This window comes from Nycticebus coucang, chromosome 19 (genome assembly GCF_027406575.1).
Source record: "Nycticebus coucang isolate mNycCou1 chromosome 19, mNycCou1.pri, whole genome shotgun sequence".
Classification (NCBI taxonomy): Eukaryota; Metazoa; Chordata; class Mammalia; order Primates; family Lorisidae; genus Nycticebus; species Nycticebus coucang.
The window spans coordinates 54,468,262-54,486,121 of NC_069798.1; the positions used below are offsets into that span (position 1 = coordinate 54,468,262).

Here is a 17,860-nt window from a genome sequence, read left to right on the forward strand (position 1 = left end):
AAGGACCTTTTGGCATAAGAAACAACAGCTCGCTTCTAACCAGCTCTGGTGATGTGCGAAGCCATGTTTGTGGTAGTCGATAGTTGTCTAAAGGGATGCCAAGGCCTGAAGTTTCTAAAAAAAGGTAAATTTCTACAGAGCTGAATATTGACTCCTTTTCCATATTGGCTTCAAAATATACCTAGTAGTGATCAGAAAACTTAGATTTTAGGTAATGATCAAAAATAATATCACTCGTTATTTTTGTCTGTCGGTGGTACTTTTTCCCTACGGTCAATATAACCAATGTCTCAGTAGCAAAAATCCCCTTTTTGTAAGCTGTTATAGTCCAGAATCCATTTTCTTTTAACACTGATGTCAAAGCCTGAGTTGAGCAGCAGCGTGCTCTCGTGGGTTCTGAGAGTGATCGTGTAATTATAGGGGGGGAAATCCAATTCTAGTCTAAGACTGAGATTCTTCTGTCATTTTGTAAACCATATATTGGAAAAAATCAGAATATTCACACAAATTCAACCAACTATTGAAAATATGAAAAATCATTCTGATAATTTCTAAGCCAGGAACAGATAAGAATTATCAGAATCTACCCCATGACTATTTCAAAGGCAGTAATTGTGAATGACATTTCAGTTCATCTTTCTGTTGATCTGATTTTAATGACAAGTAAATATTGCTGGATTGGGAGTTGGGGGGGGTTGTTTTGTTTTGTTTTGTTTTTTAAGAAAATCAAAATGAGGTTCATTAGTCCTCAACAATTCTCGGAGGTTTCACTCTTTTCCCAAAATGGTCATATATCTTGTTTTCTCCAAATCTTGATGGCCATGCTTATTCGTTGCATGAGGTAATTGCAGATGGCCCCAAGGGTGATGTGCCACTTACAGGGCAGGTTCCTGGCTCATTCCTCAGGGGTCCCCCTGGGAACCCCAACAGCAGCCTTGGAAGAGGTGGGTGCTGTCACCCATCCTGGTGGTCCTGGCCACTTGGCCAGGCTCTCTGAATCTTCTGTTTCAACCAAGCCATAGACAGCCCCTTAGTTGAGTTTCTTTAGTTCCGTGGGGAAGCTGTAATTACTGTCATGCCACAGTACACATTGAGTGTTGATGGTCTTTCAACATCAGTCACCACAGCTGCCTGTGGATCCTGGGTATTTCCATTCCTGCCCAGTGTTGGCCTGAGGATGAATTTGGGAAGTCCACTTGGCGGGCTTAACTCCAGACCATGTAGTGCTTTTCTGCCACTGGTCCTGGAGCAGGACACAGTAAGCATGGTCTGTTTTACGCTGTATTTGACTTCAGTGCTCTTTCATTGTTTGCCTGAAACACTTCGTTTGCTTTTCTGAGGCCAGTACATCAATCATTACAATAAACCTAAGATACTTAATTTTTGTTTCAAAGGCTCTTTGGCAAGTGACAGCATTCCCTAAATTCAGATGGCAAAGGATATAAAGCAACTTCACTTGTCCTCCCATTTAAGGACTTAGTGACAGATTCTGAGAAATGCTTTGTGAGATATTTGACCAGCTCTCTACACCCCTCCAACATAGCCAACATGCACTGTTGCTGTTTGATCTCAGCAGATGGCTCTGGTGAAAGCCAGGTTCATAAACAGCAACTTTCAAATCGTTCTACCAGTGAACTGTTGATTCTTGTATTTTCCTAATAGTATTGTTAACTCACTTCAAAAGTTTTAAAATCTATATTTAAAAAAAGAAAATAGCCAGGGTTGATCACTTCTCCAGCTCCTACCCACTCTGCTGGCTTTGCTCTCTCTTTCCCACTCCTGCTCACCTGTGCCTCTGCACCCCTGTACTGAGAGGGAGGGGGAGGTGCTATCTGGCGTCACTGTCTTCTTGCCGGTAGGGGGTGCTGCTGTGCAGGGTAACTGCCTGTCCAGCTCCCTCCCTGACCCCAGAAGATCTTGCACTACCTCTGTCTCATTCAGGCATTGGGGTACATCCTGGTAAGTCATGTCAAAACTGCCAACTTCGGGACTGAGATGTGTTTTTAAAAAATCGTCATAAACTCCAACTTTGTACTTTAGATTTTAAAAAACTGGGAAGAAAGTGTGATATACTTTGGACCACTTTTTTAATTTATATTAAGCCTTAACGGTGTATATATACTTGCGTGCGCACACCCCCATGCCAGGGTGTTCTCAGTGTGTCAGAGAAAGTGCCGTGTGGCATTAGAACGTGAGCCTGTATGATGTTTTCTCGGAAAGGGGTAATTTTCCCTTGGTATGAAGTTTTCCGAAGAAACCACTTGTTACGCATCTATCCTTTGTCAAGATGTCACGCTCAGAGCAACAGCATGTTCAGAGTGCATGTCTTTCTGTGGGTTGGTTTTATGTTTGTGAGGAGTAGCAGTGGGAGTCTAAGGACCTTGCTGGTGGCTCCTGCACTCCAGTGTACTCGTTCTCAACTTTGTACCCACACATCAAAGCCTTTCTGGTGACCATAACCCCATGTCTACAGATACCTGTCCCTGTGTAAGCCAATCACCCCTCCTACTCAGACTAATTTCACCTAGATTGTCACCGTTTCCTTCATGTCAACTTAGTGTGACTTAGTTTCCCCTTTACTATGTATGTAATATATATACATCTATACCTACATACGCTGTCCAAATGTATATGTATATATTTATATAGCATTTTTAGATCTTTATTGAGTAATCTGGTTTCAAAAGGGAGTGAGAGCTTAGTCCCTTCAGCAGTTTTCTCCAAGCTGTGTGTCCTAAAAATTCTAACACTCAGAGCCTGAGAGACCCCTAGGAAGAGGATGTTAATTTGCTGTCATTTCTTAATTCAGGATCTATCTACTACCAAATAAAACATGAAAAAAACAGTGACTTTTAAGGTGAAAGAGTTTCAAGCATTCCAAATGAATTCTCAGTGTTTCATAACTTTTTATTATAAACCCACCTCCTTAACAGGAAGCCAAGTACTGTTTGATACAGTGGTAAAAAACAAACTACCTGGAAGGTTTTTTTTAAAGACAACTTACAGATAATGCTCATTTTCACAATCAGAATAGCTTTAAAGTACAGTTGAATTTGATATACCTAGGGAAAGTTTTGTTTAAGAACAAATCCTTTTTGCTCTACTTTTTTTCCTCGGGAGATCTAAAGAGAAAAATGTAGCTTGTTTTCCTGACAGCAGAAGACTAATGTGACAAAATGACGTTATTGTAAAGAAGTGATGCAACTTGTCAAATATTTAATAAAGAATTATGGAAGCTGGAACATTTTCTACATCAAGTATTATGGGTTGTCTGATTTAAACCTTCTTTGTGAATGCCTTGTAATTGTTTCAGAGGGGTTTAAATGCCTATAGATCTATATATCTTCCTAAATCTCCCCCAAAGCTCCACATGTTTAAAAAATTAAAAGTCTGACCAAAACACAACATGGCCTGAGCTTAATAAGAGGATGCACATTTATTTTTATTCATCTGCTTTTTTTGTCTTGAGAAATGTTGATTTTTATATAATGTTCATATAATTTATATTAGTCCATTCTTGAAAAAACATCTTTTTACCTCTGGTTTTTGTCCAGTCGATCCTGTTTGTGTGAGTTACTCAGATTCCATAATGATGCTAAGGTGATTCTCAGGAAAAGAAGATGCTATCCAAAAAATCCAGCCATCTTGTGTCAATTCCCTGTTCAAACTTGGTGGCATTTTTCTTTTATACTGAGCTGCCTCTTGGTGTCCTCTGTCTCCTCAAGGACTTGTCAGGAGGTAATGTCCAAGCAGGACATGATTTGGTCAGCCCTTGATTTCTCAAGACTTGTCTTTTTCTCTTAGCGGTAGGTAGCATCTTGCCAGGAAGCTGTCAGCAGCACCCAGAGTTCCTGCCACCACCTCCAGGCTGTCAGTACACAGGACAGAGGTGCAGGTGGACAGTGCATCATCAAGGGATGATGTGGTCTCAGAAACACCTGTGCTGGAATGAATGGATAGCATCTGTGACAGTTGCTAGACTAATAAGCTCTCACCTACACCAAAGTCCAGGAGTGATCTATGTACTTCTGAAATTGCAAGGCCCCTGGTAAAAGTGTTAGCGCGACACACGGGCGTCTGGAAATTCAACAGTAGCTCTGCCCTGGCTGATTCTGAGGAGCCATGTTCAAAGGGGGCTCTGGGGCAAGAATGCAAAGCTGCTCTCTGATCCTCCAGTGCCTCCACCTCTTGACCTTCGCCTGGGAGAGAGCACTTCTCAAAACAGTCTCCAGAGAACTCAGGCTGTGGAATCTTGAATTGGGCAAGAAACGAAAACTGAGCTGGAGTCCACTTCAGACCCAGGATGTTCCGCAGGACCCAGCTGGGCCTGGTGGGGGCTGAGGAGGGTGAGGACAGATTACCTGTTGGGTGCATTGTAGGGCTAATCTCAAGGCCAGACTGGGGGAAAAGGAAAATTCACCCCCATCGACCTATCTCTTCCTGCCCAGCCCCTGATCCAGGTCCTGTCCCAACTGTTCATGCCTCTCCCCTTCCCCTGCAGAGCTCCCAGCAGGCTGATGGGGCAGCAGTGGGGGGCACCTTCCCCATCTCCTTGCCCTCCTGAGACCTCCTGGGGACAAGGCCACCTGAGCTCTCAATGCTGCTGGGAAAAGGTCAGCAGCCCTGCCCTTGTCTCACCTCCCAGGCCCCCTCAGTGTGCAGAATCTCCAGGTCCCCCTGCTGGTCTTTCCTCTTAATGCCGCTCTTGGCCAGGTGCCCCCAAACCTGCTACTGCAGGTGTCCTCTTGAAGCATGTCACCTGGCTGGCTGCAGCCTTTCTGCCCACACTCCAGGGCTCAGGGAAAGCCTTCTGAAGAAAGGGCTTAGCTTCTGCGGACGAATTGGTTTGGATGGGGTGCACCATCGTGGGCCAGCACATCCCTGAAATGAGCGGACTGACACTGATGTCCTGAGTATCAGGGAAGAGCCAACCTGCGGTGACTCAAGGCAAAGTTGGGCAATTTCTAAGCAGTTCTCTGATGTGGGAGTTTAAAAATACTGTTGCCAGAATCAGGTTTTATGTCCCATTTGGCCACGTCCAGGGCTGAATGCCAAAGTGAACTAAAGGTAGGTGGTTCTGCCTGCTACAACATGCCCGGGGCTCAGGGGACTTGAATCACGTGTGGTGGGATATGTGCCCTGAAGAGCCTCACCTAACACCCTCAGTGCCCACGTGAGCCCCACGTTCTTGTCCTTGAGCACTTTGTGTGTGACCAGTGTTGTGGGCCTGAGTCCAGGCCTAGGATTTGTTCTCACCTCACCCTCGGGGTCTGCTAGGGCGGCCCCACCTGCCCTGTGCAGACCAGAATGCCCACCAGGGGCGCTTTTCCTCTAACCATCGACAGTGGTAGCTTCTAACTCAGCTTGGGTGGGCCATCCAGGCTGGTAAGCCCTGACTCACCTGGTTCCCTCCATCCAGTGGCTGGTGAGCAGAGGGACTGCCCATCCCTGAGCTCAGGGAGGGAGGGTGAGAGGCCCAGCTTTACTCCGTTTGCTTTGCCAGGTCTGTCTGTCCATCCTACCGCTTGTAATTACTGAAGCATGGCAAAGTCAATCGCAGGCATCATGGACACCCCAAATGCCTCAGTACGCATACCATTAACTAGATTTTATTTGGGGAGGATAAAATTCATGTACAATGAAATATAAAAATCCAAACCATATATTTACAGTCTGACAAATGCTGACATCTGTGTAAGTCACATTGTCACCCCAGAAATTTCATGTGTCTCCTCCAAGTCAGTTGCCACCCCCATATTCCCAGAGCAACTGCTGTCCTGAGTTGTTCCCACCATATATTAGTTTCCCCTAGTCTAGAATTTCATATAAATGGAACCATACAATTCATTACAATAAGTTATTTTTTACTCTACCTTGTATCTGCCTTGAAGCAGTAGAACTTATTGCGTCAATTGATGAGAAGCCACAGGGCATCATGCAAGAAGCGACATCAAATAGTTTAATATCCAAATAGCGTCCCCACTTCACATGCTCTGGACTTCTCAACTATACAAACCCTGCTCCCACCCACCCAGGATGTTTACGCTTCCACGATCATTTACATACATTGATCATCCTGAAATCCAGGTAGTTTTTCCAAGGGGTGGTTGTCAGTGCCTGCCCCCTGCAGAGAGCATGGTCTGGGTGGTTTTTCAGTTCCCTGGCCCCAACCCTCTACTCCAGTCCCTGCCTCTCAGAGTTTATCAGGGCAGAGCAGTGCTGTTAATCCCCGAATCGCAGTGGCTTTGTAGAGGTGTGTTTCTCACAGCCCCATGTAGGTTAGGGGGAGGGCATTTGGCTCCAGCACCCTCCCCTGGGACAGAGCCCTCTGCACCGCACAGGCAGAGGAGGGAAGGGAGAGCAAATCCTGGTGGGCAAATGCCTCTGCCCACCTTCCCCTGAGCAGACATTAGTAACTTGGACATACCTAACTGCAAGGGAAGCTGGGAGGTACCTAGTGGCACCCAGAGAAATAAAGGGAAGGAGTTGGGAACGAGCCAAACTCTACTGTGAAGAGTTCGTTTTCAGCCTTCAACATCCCCTTGCAGGGTAAATTTCCTATCTCTTAATGGAAATTTCCACATCCGCCTAATAAGCACCAATTTACATACAAGGAAAAAGCCTTCTGAAGAGGCAAGCAGAGGGTGCTGTGAGCCCAAAAGCACCATCTATCACTGACTCTACTGCCCATCCACCATCCCACCCGCCCCCCAGTCAAGCTTCCTCTCTGAGAGACGAACCAATAAACTCATTTATACTAACATGTAAGTGCCTGATAGGCTAACCACATGACCCTTTCCAGATGTATTTTTATTTTAATAGATCCTATTTGAACAGATGCTTCACTTAAGTTAAAAGGACTAAAGGTCAAAAGTATGGCATCTACATATCAGCAAAATGAGGGGGGGCATTGAGGGTAAAAGGGGGCCTGCTTCAGTTTACAAAATCTACTGTGAATGTGGGATACCTACACAGCGTGACAGGACAGCCTGTCCTCAGGGCCAGCCCCAGCCTCAGCACTCAGAGGAGACCATGCTGTCTTTCTGACTTCCGCAGAACTGAGAACCCTCCCAGCTCTCTGGCCTTCCCCCACGAAAAGTGTCTGGTATTTTCCAGATACTTTCCAGGGACAACATACCTTCCCTTTGTGCAACAGAGTTGAAAGGCTAAAGGGACCAGAGGCCAAAGACTCGAATTTCTACTCCCAGGAACTCTGATGGAGCTCCGAGATGCTGGATTTTTTATCTGTTTCATTAAAAAATAAAAAATTATATGTCAACTTGTAACATGCAGTCCTATACCGTATAATGGACATTTCTGTCAATGACAGACTGCATATACAACAGTGGCCTCATGCACAAAATACTCCTATAGCATAATGACACTGTAGCCATGTTGTAGTACAACACGTTACCTTTTCTATGCTTAAATACATTTAGACACACAAATACTCATTGTGTCATAATTTCCTACAGTATTTATACAGCAAGGTGCTGTGCAGATGTGTAGCCCAGGAGCAACAGGCTATGCCATACAGCCCAGGCGTCGTAGGCTACAATGTCTAGATTCCTATAAATGCGCTCCCTCACTGGGGTCTTCTCCCTATCCTCCACCCTTCCCACCCTGACTTCCCCCCCGCCCGCTCCTGTGTCCCCTTGCCTTCTCTGTACTCTATATTTACTTAGAAGATCCTGGCTTGTTCATCAGTTGAGATTATCTGGGGGACATGCCCAACGTAATAAGTGTTTAAACAACAGTGAGGCCTTTGAACCCTGGACTCCAGTTAAAGAGTAACAGGCTGGATACTGATCAATGGGAGACAAATATTAGCTGCGGAGGCCAAGAGACAGCAAGTTGGGAAATACCTGCTGCTGGTGACATGCAAAGAGCAATGGTCATACCTGAGTGGGGGGTCCAGAAGCTCCTCAAACCCCATGACCTGTCACCGTCCTGCTCTACATGTTGAACATTGAAGCCACCACCCTTGAGTTAGGTTCTAGAACTCCCTCCGTCTGTGCTACTGCAATATCCTCTTAAAGCAGAGGTTCTAAACCTGTGGGTTTCAACCCCTTTGTAACAATGAAAATACATCCTGCATATCAGATATTTACATTACAATTCATAACAGTAGCAAAATTACAGTTATGAAGTAGCAACAAAAATAATTTTATGGTTGGGGTCACCACAACATAAAGAACTGTGTTAAAGGGTTGCGGCATTAGGAGGCATTAGGAAGGTTGAGAACCACTGCTCTTAAAGGGTGTCCACTCGATTTCTCCCCCTGCCCAGCCTCTAACGAAGCTCTACTGATTATCAGCCTGCTACTCCTGAATTTTCCACGACTCCCATTACACTCCTGCCTGGTGCTTGAAGCCACCTGGGAGGTTTGGGCAATAGGAGAGCAGATCTCCAGATCACATTGAGTAGCCATTTCCCAGTGCCCGTCCTGCCCTTATTGGGCAGTCTTCAGTATAGGCCAAGTCTTTCTTGAAACTTTTTGGTTTCTATGACATTTGGACCTCCTGGTTATTCTCTCACTGCTGAAATACTTCTCGTTTTTCTTCTGCCACCAATCTAGATGTTCCCCAATAATTGGTTCTTAGTGAGCTCACATGCCCGCAGTTTCTCTCTCTCTACTACTTTTCCTCCTCTTTTTTTACTCCTCATGGCTTAAAGTCATTACTTCCATGTGGACAATGACCAAATCTACCGCTAGCCCTGATCTCCCTCTAGACCCTCATCTCCAAAATCCTGATGGTCGTCATCACAGGACATGTCTCAAATGACTCAAACTCAAAATGTCCCAATCTGAACTTGCACTCCTTTCATACCGCTCCTCCTCCTGTTTCCAAATCTCTGGGAACTGTACGCTTGTGTCTTCCAGGCCTCTGTATTGAAGCTTCATCACTCACCTTCCATGCAGCTTTGCTCCACAAGCAGAAAGGCACAGCGTTCTGTCCATGCATTCACTGGTCCACATGTATGCATTGAGTGCCATGCTCTGTGCCCCTGTGGGAGGATAGAAATACAGCAATTAAAGCAAAACAAGGATCGCTTCTACCATTGGATAGATATTTGAGTGGAGGTAAACACTTAATAAGCATATAAATAAGTGCAATGTGTGGTAAGTATTTATCATGCCAAGGAGAAAAATAAAGCAGAGAGGCCACATGCAGTGGCTCAAGCCTGTAATCCCAGCACTCTGGAAGGCTGAGGTGGGTGGATTGCCTGAGCTCATGGGTTCAAGACCAGCCTGAGCAAGAGCGAGACCCCATCTCTAAAAAATAGCTGGGTGTTGTGGTGGGCGCCTGTAGTCCCAGCTACTTGGGAGGCTGAGGCAAGAGAGTTTGAGGTTGAGCCCAAGAGTTTGAGGTTGCTGTGAGCTGTGACACCATGGCACTCTACCGAGGGCAACAAAAGGAGACTCTGTCTCCAAAAATAAATAAATAAATAAAAATAAAGCAGAGAAAGTATTTGGGTAGCATGAGAGAGTGTGATTTCAGATAGGGCAAGGCAGGGTAAAAAGCTCCAGGAGGTGAGGGAGTGATCCAGCCCTGAGGCTGTTTGGCAAAGAGCATTTGGTCCAAGGAACAGTAAACCCAAAGGTCCTCAGCAGAGGTCCTCAAACTTTTTAAACAGGGGGCCAGTTTACTGTCCCTCAGACTGTTGGAGGGATGGACTATAGTTTAAAAAAAAAAACTATGAAGAAATTCTATGCACACTGCACATATCTTATTTTGAAGTAAAAAGCAAAACGGGAACAAATACAATCACACTGCCTCATGTGGCCCCCGGGCCGCAGTTTGAGGACCCCTGGTCCTCAGGATGTAAAGCCCCTTTGTGACCATGCTAATGTGAGTCATCTGTTAGACATCCCAGTGAAGAGGTCAAATGGAAAGTGGACATAGAAGTTCAGGGAGAGGCCTAGGCTGGAGATAAAGTGTCATCAGCATGAAGACGGTATTTAGAGAAGCGAAACTGACAAGGGGGCATCCAAAGACAGGAGCCTGAGCTGGATCCAGGCAAGGACGAGTGACCAGAGAGGCAGATGGAAAATCAGGGGAGAACAATGTCCCTGGGGCTGGAGGAGAGACCACGTGCGGCAGGCACTGCTGGTAGATCAGCAAGGCGAGGACTGAGAAGTGGCCCCTGGCGTTATCAATGCACATGTCATTGGTGACCTCAATAGGAGAGGTTTTGGGGAAATTTGGGGGCAAGTGGCTGACTAGAATGGGCCCAAGAGAGAAGGAAGCAAAGACGGTGGGGACCCCACCCCAGCTCAGGCGTCTGTATTCTCATCTCCACTTCCACCCTCTCCCCTTGACTCGCCTCAGCAACTTCTGCCCAAGTTCAGGTAATCACCTCCTGACTGTACATCCTGCTTTCTCCCTCCCCAGTCTCAGTCCAGTTTGCACACAGCTCTGAGGACAGCCAGCTGCAATGTCTACATTCCCCTGCAGAAATCCTTCACAGGCTTGCCTCTATCAACCCATGAAAACTAATCTCAAATCTAAACTCCTCAGCCAGGTGTTCAAGGTCAGGCTCACGTTCCCTCTATGCTCTGTATTCACTTAAATGAAACCTGCCCCTCCATGCGCAGCCTCTGCCCTCCTACCTCTCCCCCCACTCACACTGGTGTCTACTAGGGGTGACCTTCCCACAAATCCAACACTCACCAACATTCAGGGCCCATCTCAAACGTCCTCTCATCTGGAAGCCCTTCCCGATTCCCACCACCAAGTGAAGTCCCATCCCTCCTCTGAACCTACGGTGTCCTGTCCCTTGGGCCTCTTACTGTGGCTGTGTGATCATCTCCTTCCTGCATATCACTGTGAGCAACCTGAGCGCATGGGGAAAGTCAGTGCTCTCTGCACCGGGATGCTCCATAAAACTGGATCACAGTGAGCTGGATGGTGTCAGGGTGTGGGGGGCAGCTGGGTTATAGGGAGCTTGGAGGATTTGGTTTTGGTCTGTAGATTTGGTTTCAAGGATTGTCACTGTTTCCCGCCTCTATTCGATCCTGAATAAACACTCAACGTTGGCCGGGCTGACAAGGTTTGTCCACCTCGTGACCCTGACAGAGGGGCCCATTTGACTGTATGAAAGTCATCGGGGGTCTCTGGCAAGAGAACCAGAGAGGACAAAAGGTGACAGTTAGCAAAAGACACTGAAACCCCAGAAAATGATCTGCTGAGTCACGCCACAGTGGCTTGAGTGTTTAAGTGCCTGTTGACTTACTTTGTTTCCTGAATAACAGCGGATGAATGTATAGCCTGTTTTGCTCTGTCTCTCATATTTACAGACACAATTTTCAAGCCTCAGCAGTAATGTAGTTCTTGAGAGATGTCAGTTTCCCCAGAGGCCTTCAGGCATCTGACCCACACTTGGCTGTCTAAGCAAGTGATTTCTGTGGCTACTTAGCCATCTTCTTTAGGTCCTGAGTGAGGACATGATCAGGGGACTTTGTGTTTGGGAAAGGAGGTGGTTCCAGAGGAAGCGAGTCTGCCCTGCTCCTTAGTGCAGGGGTGAGAAGCTGTGGATAAGAATAACAACCTCCACTTGGTTTCCCCACAGCCCAGATCATGGGAGAAATTTCAGAAACTCACAGCTGCACTCCCCCCAAAGAGGGGAGCACCCCCAGCATGTATGGAGAGAAAAGTGACAAGATGACTGTTGGGTCTCAACGTGTCTGCCCATAAACTTTATTTGGCCTTCCCAGGAGTTTTTCAAATAGGACATTTTCACCTAAAAATTAAGTTTTCTGATTTCTCTTTAAAAATTAGAAGACCTGGCATCAATCAGCTATTACTCAACAAGGGGCTGCCTCTTTAGATGGAAACTAAACGTCCAGATGACCACACTCCTCTCCTCTCTCTGTTGTCACATCTGGCCCACGTCCCTCATTATCTGGCTCATGTACGTGTTTGAGTTTGCAACTTCTGTGCCTGGTCATAAGCAATTGGGACCAATGTGAGATTGACCTTGAATTAACCAAATAATCATGCCATTTTGCTTAGTTCCAAGGGCACCATCTTCCTTTCACCCCAGCTTGGGGACAGCCTACCCAATTTTCAGGCCTGGCTCCAAGGAGGGGAAGCCAAAGAGCCATGTGAAATTAATTTCACAAATCCTACATGAATGTCGTCAGGGGATGAGGAATGTGACAGAGTGAGAAAGACAGGTGCAGTTTCTTCTGTAGGAAAACATTCATTCATTCAAGAAAATAATAGATCATTATTTACACCAAGGATTGTGCTAAATCCAGGGTCTTCACTCTTAGGATTTTCATGTAATGTCAATGCAGAGGAAAAAACCACTAATCCAAGCAAAATGTGCCACAGATACACAATACGAAAGACTTAGGCCCAGATCTGTTATGAAAAGCAGGATTTTTTAATTTTTGGCATTTTAGGAAATACATTGTATATACAATACATAATTTACACCCCTAGCAGTGTCTGGGCAGCACCCTGTCAGCAGACCCATTAATATGTCCATAGTAGAGGTGACTGCTCACATCAAGTGGGATAAAGACTATAAATAGCCTCCTGTCACTTCAGGCCAAGTTTTTGCCATCAAACCAGGTTCCTGCCCCAAATCAGATTGCTTCATATTTACAGAAAATGAATTTTGGAATTGCAGGTAAGGTCTGTGCCTGCAGCCAGAGGTCCAGGTCCAGATAAAGAGGGTTTCATGGAGGAGACATTACTCGAGCTGAAACTTGAAAGACCAACTGGCCAAGAAGCAGAATTTTCCAAGCTCATGAGCCAAGCAGACAACAATCTGTAAGGATTTGAGCAGCCCACAGGCACTCATGACGATCCGGAGAGAAGCAGCACCCTGCTTGGGTTTGGGCAGAGAAAGACTCAGGAACATCTGAACGGGTGGTGCTGACCACCTGCATCAGAATCACAGAGCCCCTGGGTCCTCACTGTAAGCTTTGGGGGAATGGGACCCTGCGAACTGCACTTAAACAAGTTCTCCAGGACATTGTTACCCACACTGAAATTTGAGAACCACCGACTTATTTGATATATCTTAAGTGCCACGTATTACTGTTCTAAGTTGTTTTAGAAATACTTAATCCTCCCAACAGCCTTACTGGGAAGGTACATTATTCACAATTTTTCAGAAAGGGAAATCAAGATACAGAGATGATAAAAAAAAAATTCCTGCAAGGTTGCAGAGCATGTAAGAGACCAGATGGTCTGGTTCCAGAGTTTGGGCTCTGAATCTGAATGCTGCCTTTACATTCATTTAGGCCTCTATCCCAAACAAGAGCCTCCCTCTATCTGCAGCCACAGCAAACCTAGGGCCTTGGTGCCCTGTGGTCCCTGCTGTGTTGCCTGAAGATGCAAACCTGGCCCTGTGTGCCCCTACCCACAGGCCCCCCGCTCAGGGCAGCTGTCTCAGGGGAAGGAGTGAAACTTTGGTCTTTCACCCCTGGGAGTGGAAGCCACAGGGAGAAGTTGATCAGTTTGCAGTTAGCCTTGGGCTCAAAGCCCATGTTGCCCTGCTTTTTATCTGCATATCGATCTCTGTTTCAATAGCCTCTGTTTGAGGAGGCCAAGCCAGAGCAGGGGCCAGGGCTTGGAGCCTGCTGACCGGATGGTCAGGCCCAGTGAGCAGTGTGCCCTCTTCTGTGTCAATTCCAAAAGGCAGGGTTTGGAAATAAAAGTCAACAGAGAACTTTCCTTCATCTCCACATAAACAGGCATTTGGCTGTTTGGAGAGAGTTGGGCAATGCTGGACACGGGTGGGTTGGGGAAAAGTCAACTTTTCTGAGCTGGCCTTGCATTCCACATTTCCGTCAGCTTGCCTATAGCTCACATCAAGAAGAAAATGCTCCAGGCTTATGCATATCCCCTCCCCCATCCACCTACCATGAAATTATCACAAGCCTAGAGAATGTTCTGGAACATTCCGTCTTCTCCCACCACACTGAGTGTATACCATCGGTGTGCTCAACCTGTCACCAAGGAATCTCTTTTTGATGGCCCCAGTGTTCTCTCTCAAGGACAAACCACTCCAGAGAGCTCTGGAATCAGGTACCTAGCAAAGACAACGGCCCTGTGCTGGGGTAGGCATGGCAACCATCCACTGAGAGAACTGCAGAAACAGAGATGGAACATTTGAGACTATCTGCACCAAACCCCTTGTTTTACAGATGAGAAAACGAAATTATCCAGTTTTATCAAATGGTGGGATTATCCAAGCCCACTCACCCAACCCCCAGGACCATGGTTGGTTAGGTTTTTCCCACTGCACTATTTGGCTTCTAATTATTTGCCTCCAAAACTTTTCAGTTCATATTCTTAATCATCCATTCGACCCTTTTCTCATTCGTTCTAGAAAATCTATGAGCCAAGTGACAGGCTAGAACCTACGATGAGCCGATAACAAGAGCCGCCCCTTTCTAGGGACAGCATGGCTGCCTCCCCTGCCTGCTCACTCCTCTCTTCCCTTCCGAGCGTCTCCTGGCTACAGAGAGCAGGGAATGGAGATGTCTGAGCCCTGCTACAATGCCCTCACCCCTTCACCTGTCATCCGCACAGTAAGGAGGCCACAGGAACCCCCCAGCAAAAACCCTCAGGGCCCAAAGCCTGAGAAGTGCAAAGAATGACTTCCACCATAAGAACCTCTGTGGGAAAAGAAGTAACAAACGGGCTGGGAAGCTTCTGGAATTTACAGCAGGAGCAGACACCAGCCAGTTTGGTGGACTCAGTCACAGTTCTATGGATGGGGGCACCAGGCTTGATTGATCTGGCAGCCGTGTGGTGTGCCAACAGACACCCCGGGTCAGCTTCCTGCAAAATCGCTAAAAGGCTTCCTGATGGTCACAGGCACAAACAACAGTAAAAAGGCATGATGTTCTGGTGAGAGCCTTGCTCCCCCTTGAAACGCAATCTGTCATTCCAAATGATTCACTTACCGACAAGAAGGACTAAAAATATTTAAGCACAGCGTGTGCCTCTATTAAATAGTCATTTCAACACACATGGCTAGCAATTGGGTTTTCTGAAAGGTTCTCAGCACTCCTCTGCTTCTGCTGCTGGATATTGTGGCTCTGAAATGAACTCGAGGGTGAGGAATGCTCAGAGGGGCTGAATGGGTCTCAGAGTTGCATGCAGGGAGCCATCAACTCATTTATTTAGAGCAGCAGCAGCAAAGTCATATTCAACCACTTTGTCAGTGCAGTGCAAAGGGCCTTCAGCCCACGGCAGGGAGGACTCCCTTCCGTCCCGCCACCAGCTCTGCTGCTGCTTTGTCCCCAGTTCTGAAAAGCAACTGACTGTCTGATTTTTGCTTTTAGGTGCTTAAGGTACACCTGGTTTTGCTGTGCCTTCTCACATGGTGGCACCCAGGACAAATCGGTGAATTCAGAGACCCTCATTCTATGACTCAAACTCACAGTGTTTCTTGCCCTAGTCCATTTCACAAGCAAGAGCGGACATGACACTGTGTCCCTTCCTAGCCCCTGAACAACATGGATCAGAGGAGTCAGAACTTGACCTCAAATGGAACCAACATGAGGATTCTGTCCCCAAAGCATAGGAAGGGAAGAGGAAGCTTCTAGAAGGACAAGGCAATTGCAAGAGACAGAGGACCAAACAAAGGGAACGTCCCCAAGGGTTGAGTGGGCGTTGCCCCTAGAAGCCACTCTGAGACGCCTGAGCCCAGCTCGCCAACACTGCAGAGCGGTCTGGCTATTAGGCAAGCAGCTTCCGGCTGTCGAAAGAGTTTGAGTTTTAAGATGGGACAATGGTCTTCAAGAAGCCGAGGCTGTGTCCAGGCTATGGAAATTTTGGAGATCTATTCTGAGGAATTTACCCTCAAATTGATTCAAACCAGACATTTGCCTTAAGATCAACATGGAACATGCCATGGCGGTGCTGTTTCTGAACCAGCAAAAGACTGAATAAATCTGAGGAACAGTTTAAACAACTTACAGCCCGTTCTTGCAGTGCAATGCTGTGGCACCTGGAAGGAGATGACTGAGGAGTCTCCATCCATGGGGTATAAACACAAAGTTTCTTTTTCCTCTCAAGTTGCTTCCTTCACTTTTTATTGCCCTTTAATGACAATTCAGGCAGATTCTGCAACTCTGTTGGAGTGTGTCCAGTTCTCTGTAAAACTCCAGTCTCTGTAAGGAGTCAAAGGGGCCTCCTTTCCCCGTGGTTGCACAGAAGTATCATGGCTGAGTTCTGAGATCTCTCTGCCTCCCTCTTCCCTCACTGGGGCTGGGAGGAAAGCCAGGTGGGTGCCTTCCCTCATTTGCTGGTGACTAGTCAGAGGCAGCAGGCCCTGATCTGTACTCCAATGAGGAAGATTCTATGGACACTGGTGGTCTCTGAGGTGGTGGCACATCTGGCTTTCATGGGAGCAGTGATCAGCTTCCCTCCAGGCCCTTTGTCACTGGGGACCTACCGGAGGAGGGGACCTTGTCTCCTCTTGGTCCAGACTTGGGGGTGCAATTTCCTGATCCCCTCTCTAGCGTTCCACAGCCCTGCCTCACCTTTCCATGTTTCCATGGAGCTGAGAAAAGCCCTGGTAAGTCCTGCTGAAGCCCCAGAACTGGGATGTAGGGGCTGTCCTCATCTTCCCAGACATAGGACCCTCTACTGCACAGGTGCTTTTCAGCCCTCCCAGCACAGGTGGCCAGTGGGGTCCCCACCTAAATGATCACACAAGCTGCCAGAAGACATATCAAGCTTCCTTGTGCTCGGTTACCACCCTCCTCCCGGGGCACGCCCTCACGTAGGCCCTCAGCTCTGTGGCTCAGCAAGTGCTGAGCTATTTTGCTCCTAGCCAGGCCGCATGAGGGCTCTCCATATCCCTTTCCCCTCCACCCTCATGTCAGGAAGCTTGTGGGAAGAAAAGTGGAGTCACTTCTCCTCAGACACAGTGGTCCCCACAGGTGATTCCCAGCCTCCTCCCAGGCCCGGTGTGCTCCCCACAGAATCCCGAGGGGAGTTTGATGCCTTAGGGGGAGTTCTGAGGCTTCTTATTTTGTCCTCTGCCTTACAGCTCGCTGAGCGTGCAGGAACACCCGGCATCTCTGGTTTATAGCTTTAACCCTTGGCTGTAACTCCAAACAAGAAAGTCCCACCTCACATCCCATTACTCAGCCAAAAAAAGAAAAATAAGGAAATTCTTATGGATACTGATACAAAATGACTTTAACAATATATAGTGAAATTTAAAAAGCAAGGTTCGGAACACTACGTGTTATGGCCCCGGTTATGGCCCCTGTAGCAAGGGAGACACGTATATGTCTATGTTTGTAGTCTTTGCCGAAAAGGCACAGGATATACATTAACAGTGTAGATGTTAACACGCTTTGGGGCCTGGGGCCCACTTTTCACAGTAGGTCTTTAGGGACAGTTCAGACCAGGCACTCAATTGAACTATCAACCCAGGAGAGATAAGGACAGGTTAGAGGTGACTGTACAGCCATTTAGCAAAAGTAAGTCATGACAGACAGAGGGAGGAGGTCGGCACCAGAAATACCCGTGTGTGTACCAAAAAGAGGGGCCTGGGGCCAGCAAAAGGAACAAAAGACATGCCACTTTCATAAAACTTAAATTGCTATTCAGGTACAACCTGCTGCTAAAAAAGATGAAAGTCATCGTACTGGGAAAGGCACTGGAGATCTACTGGCTTGAAAACGGGGAGCACTAGTGTGGCAAAGGACCCTCTGTGTCTTCAGGCACAGTCTTTGCTCCTCTGCACTTGAGCAAAGCTCTTGCTCCCACAGCACCACAGCCGCTTAGGGAGGGGTTGTGACCCACCCCACTTTGCGGATAGTGAGGAAACTTCTGTCAAAAGCTGCCTTGGTCCTGTCACACAGCCAGCGTAG

General features: G+C 47.1%; 1 long non-coding RNA gene across 1 annotated transcript; it reads right to left on the bottom strand.

The window, feature by feature from the left end:
- Positions 1 to 2,577: 2,577 nt before the first annotated feature.
- LOC128571610 (uncharacterized) lies at positions 2,578 to 5,860 on the bottom strand. The gene is made up of 2 exons (XR_008375936.1): positions 4,639 to 5,860; positions 2,578 to 4,337 (listed from the first exon to the last, which is right to left on the bottom strand). It is a non-coding gene; the product is annotated as an uncharacterized LOC128571610 (long non-coding RNA).
- Between the last annotated feature and the right edge of the window lie 12,000 nt (positions 5,861 to 17,860).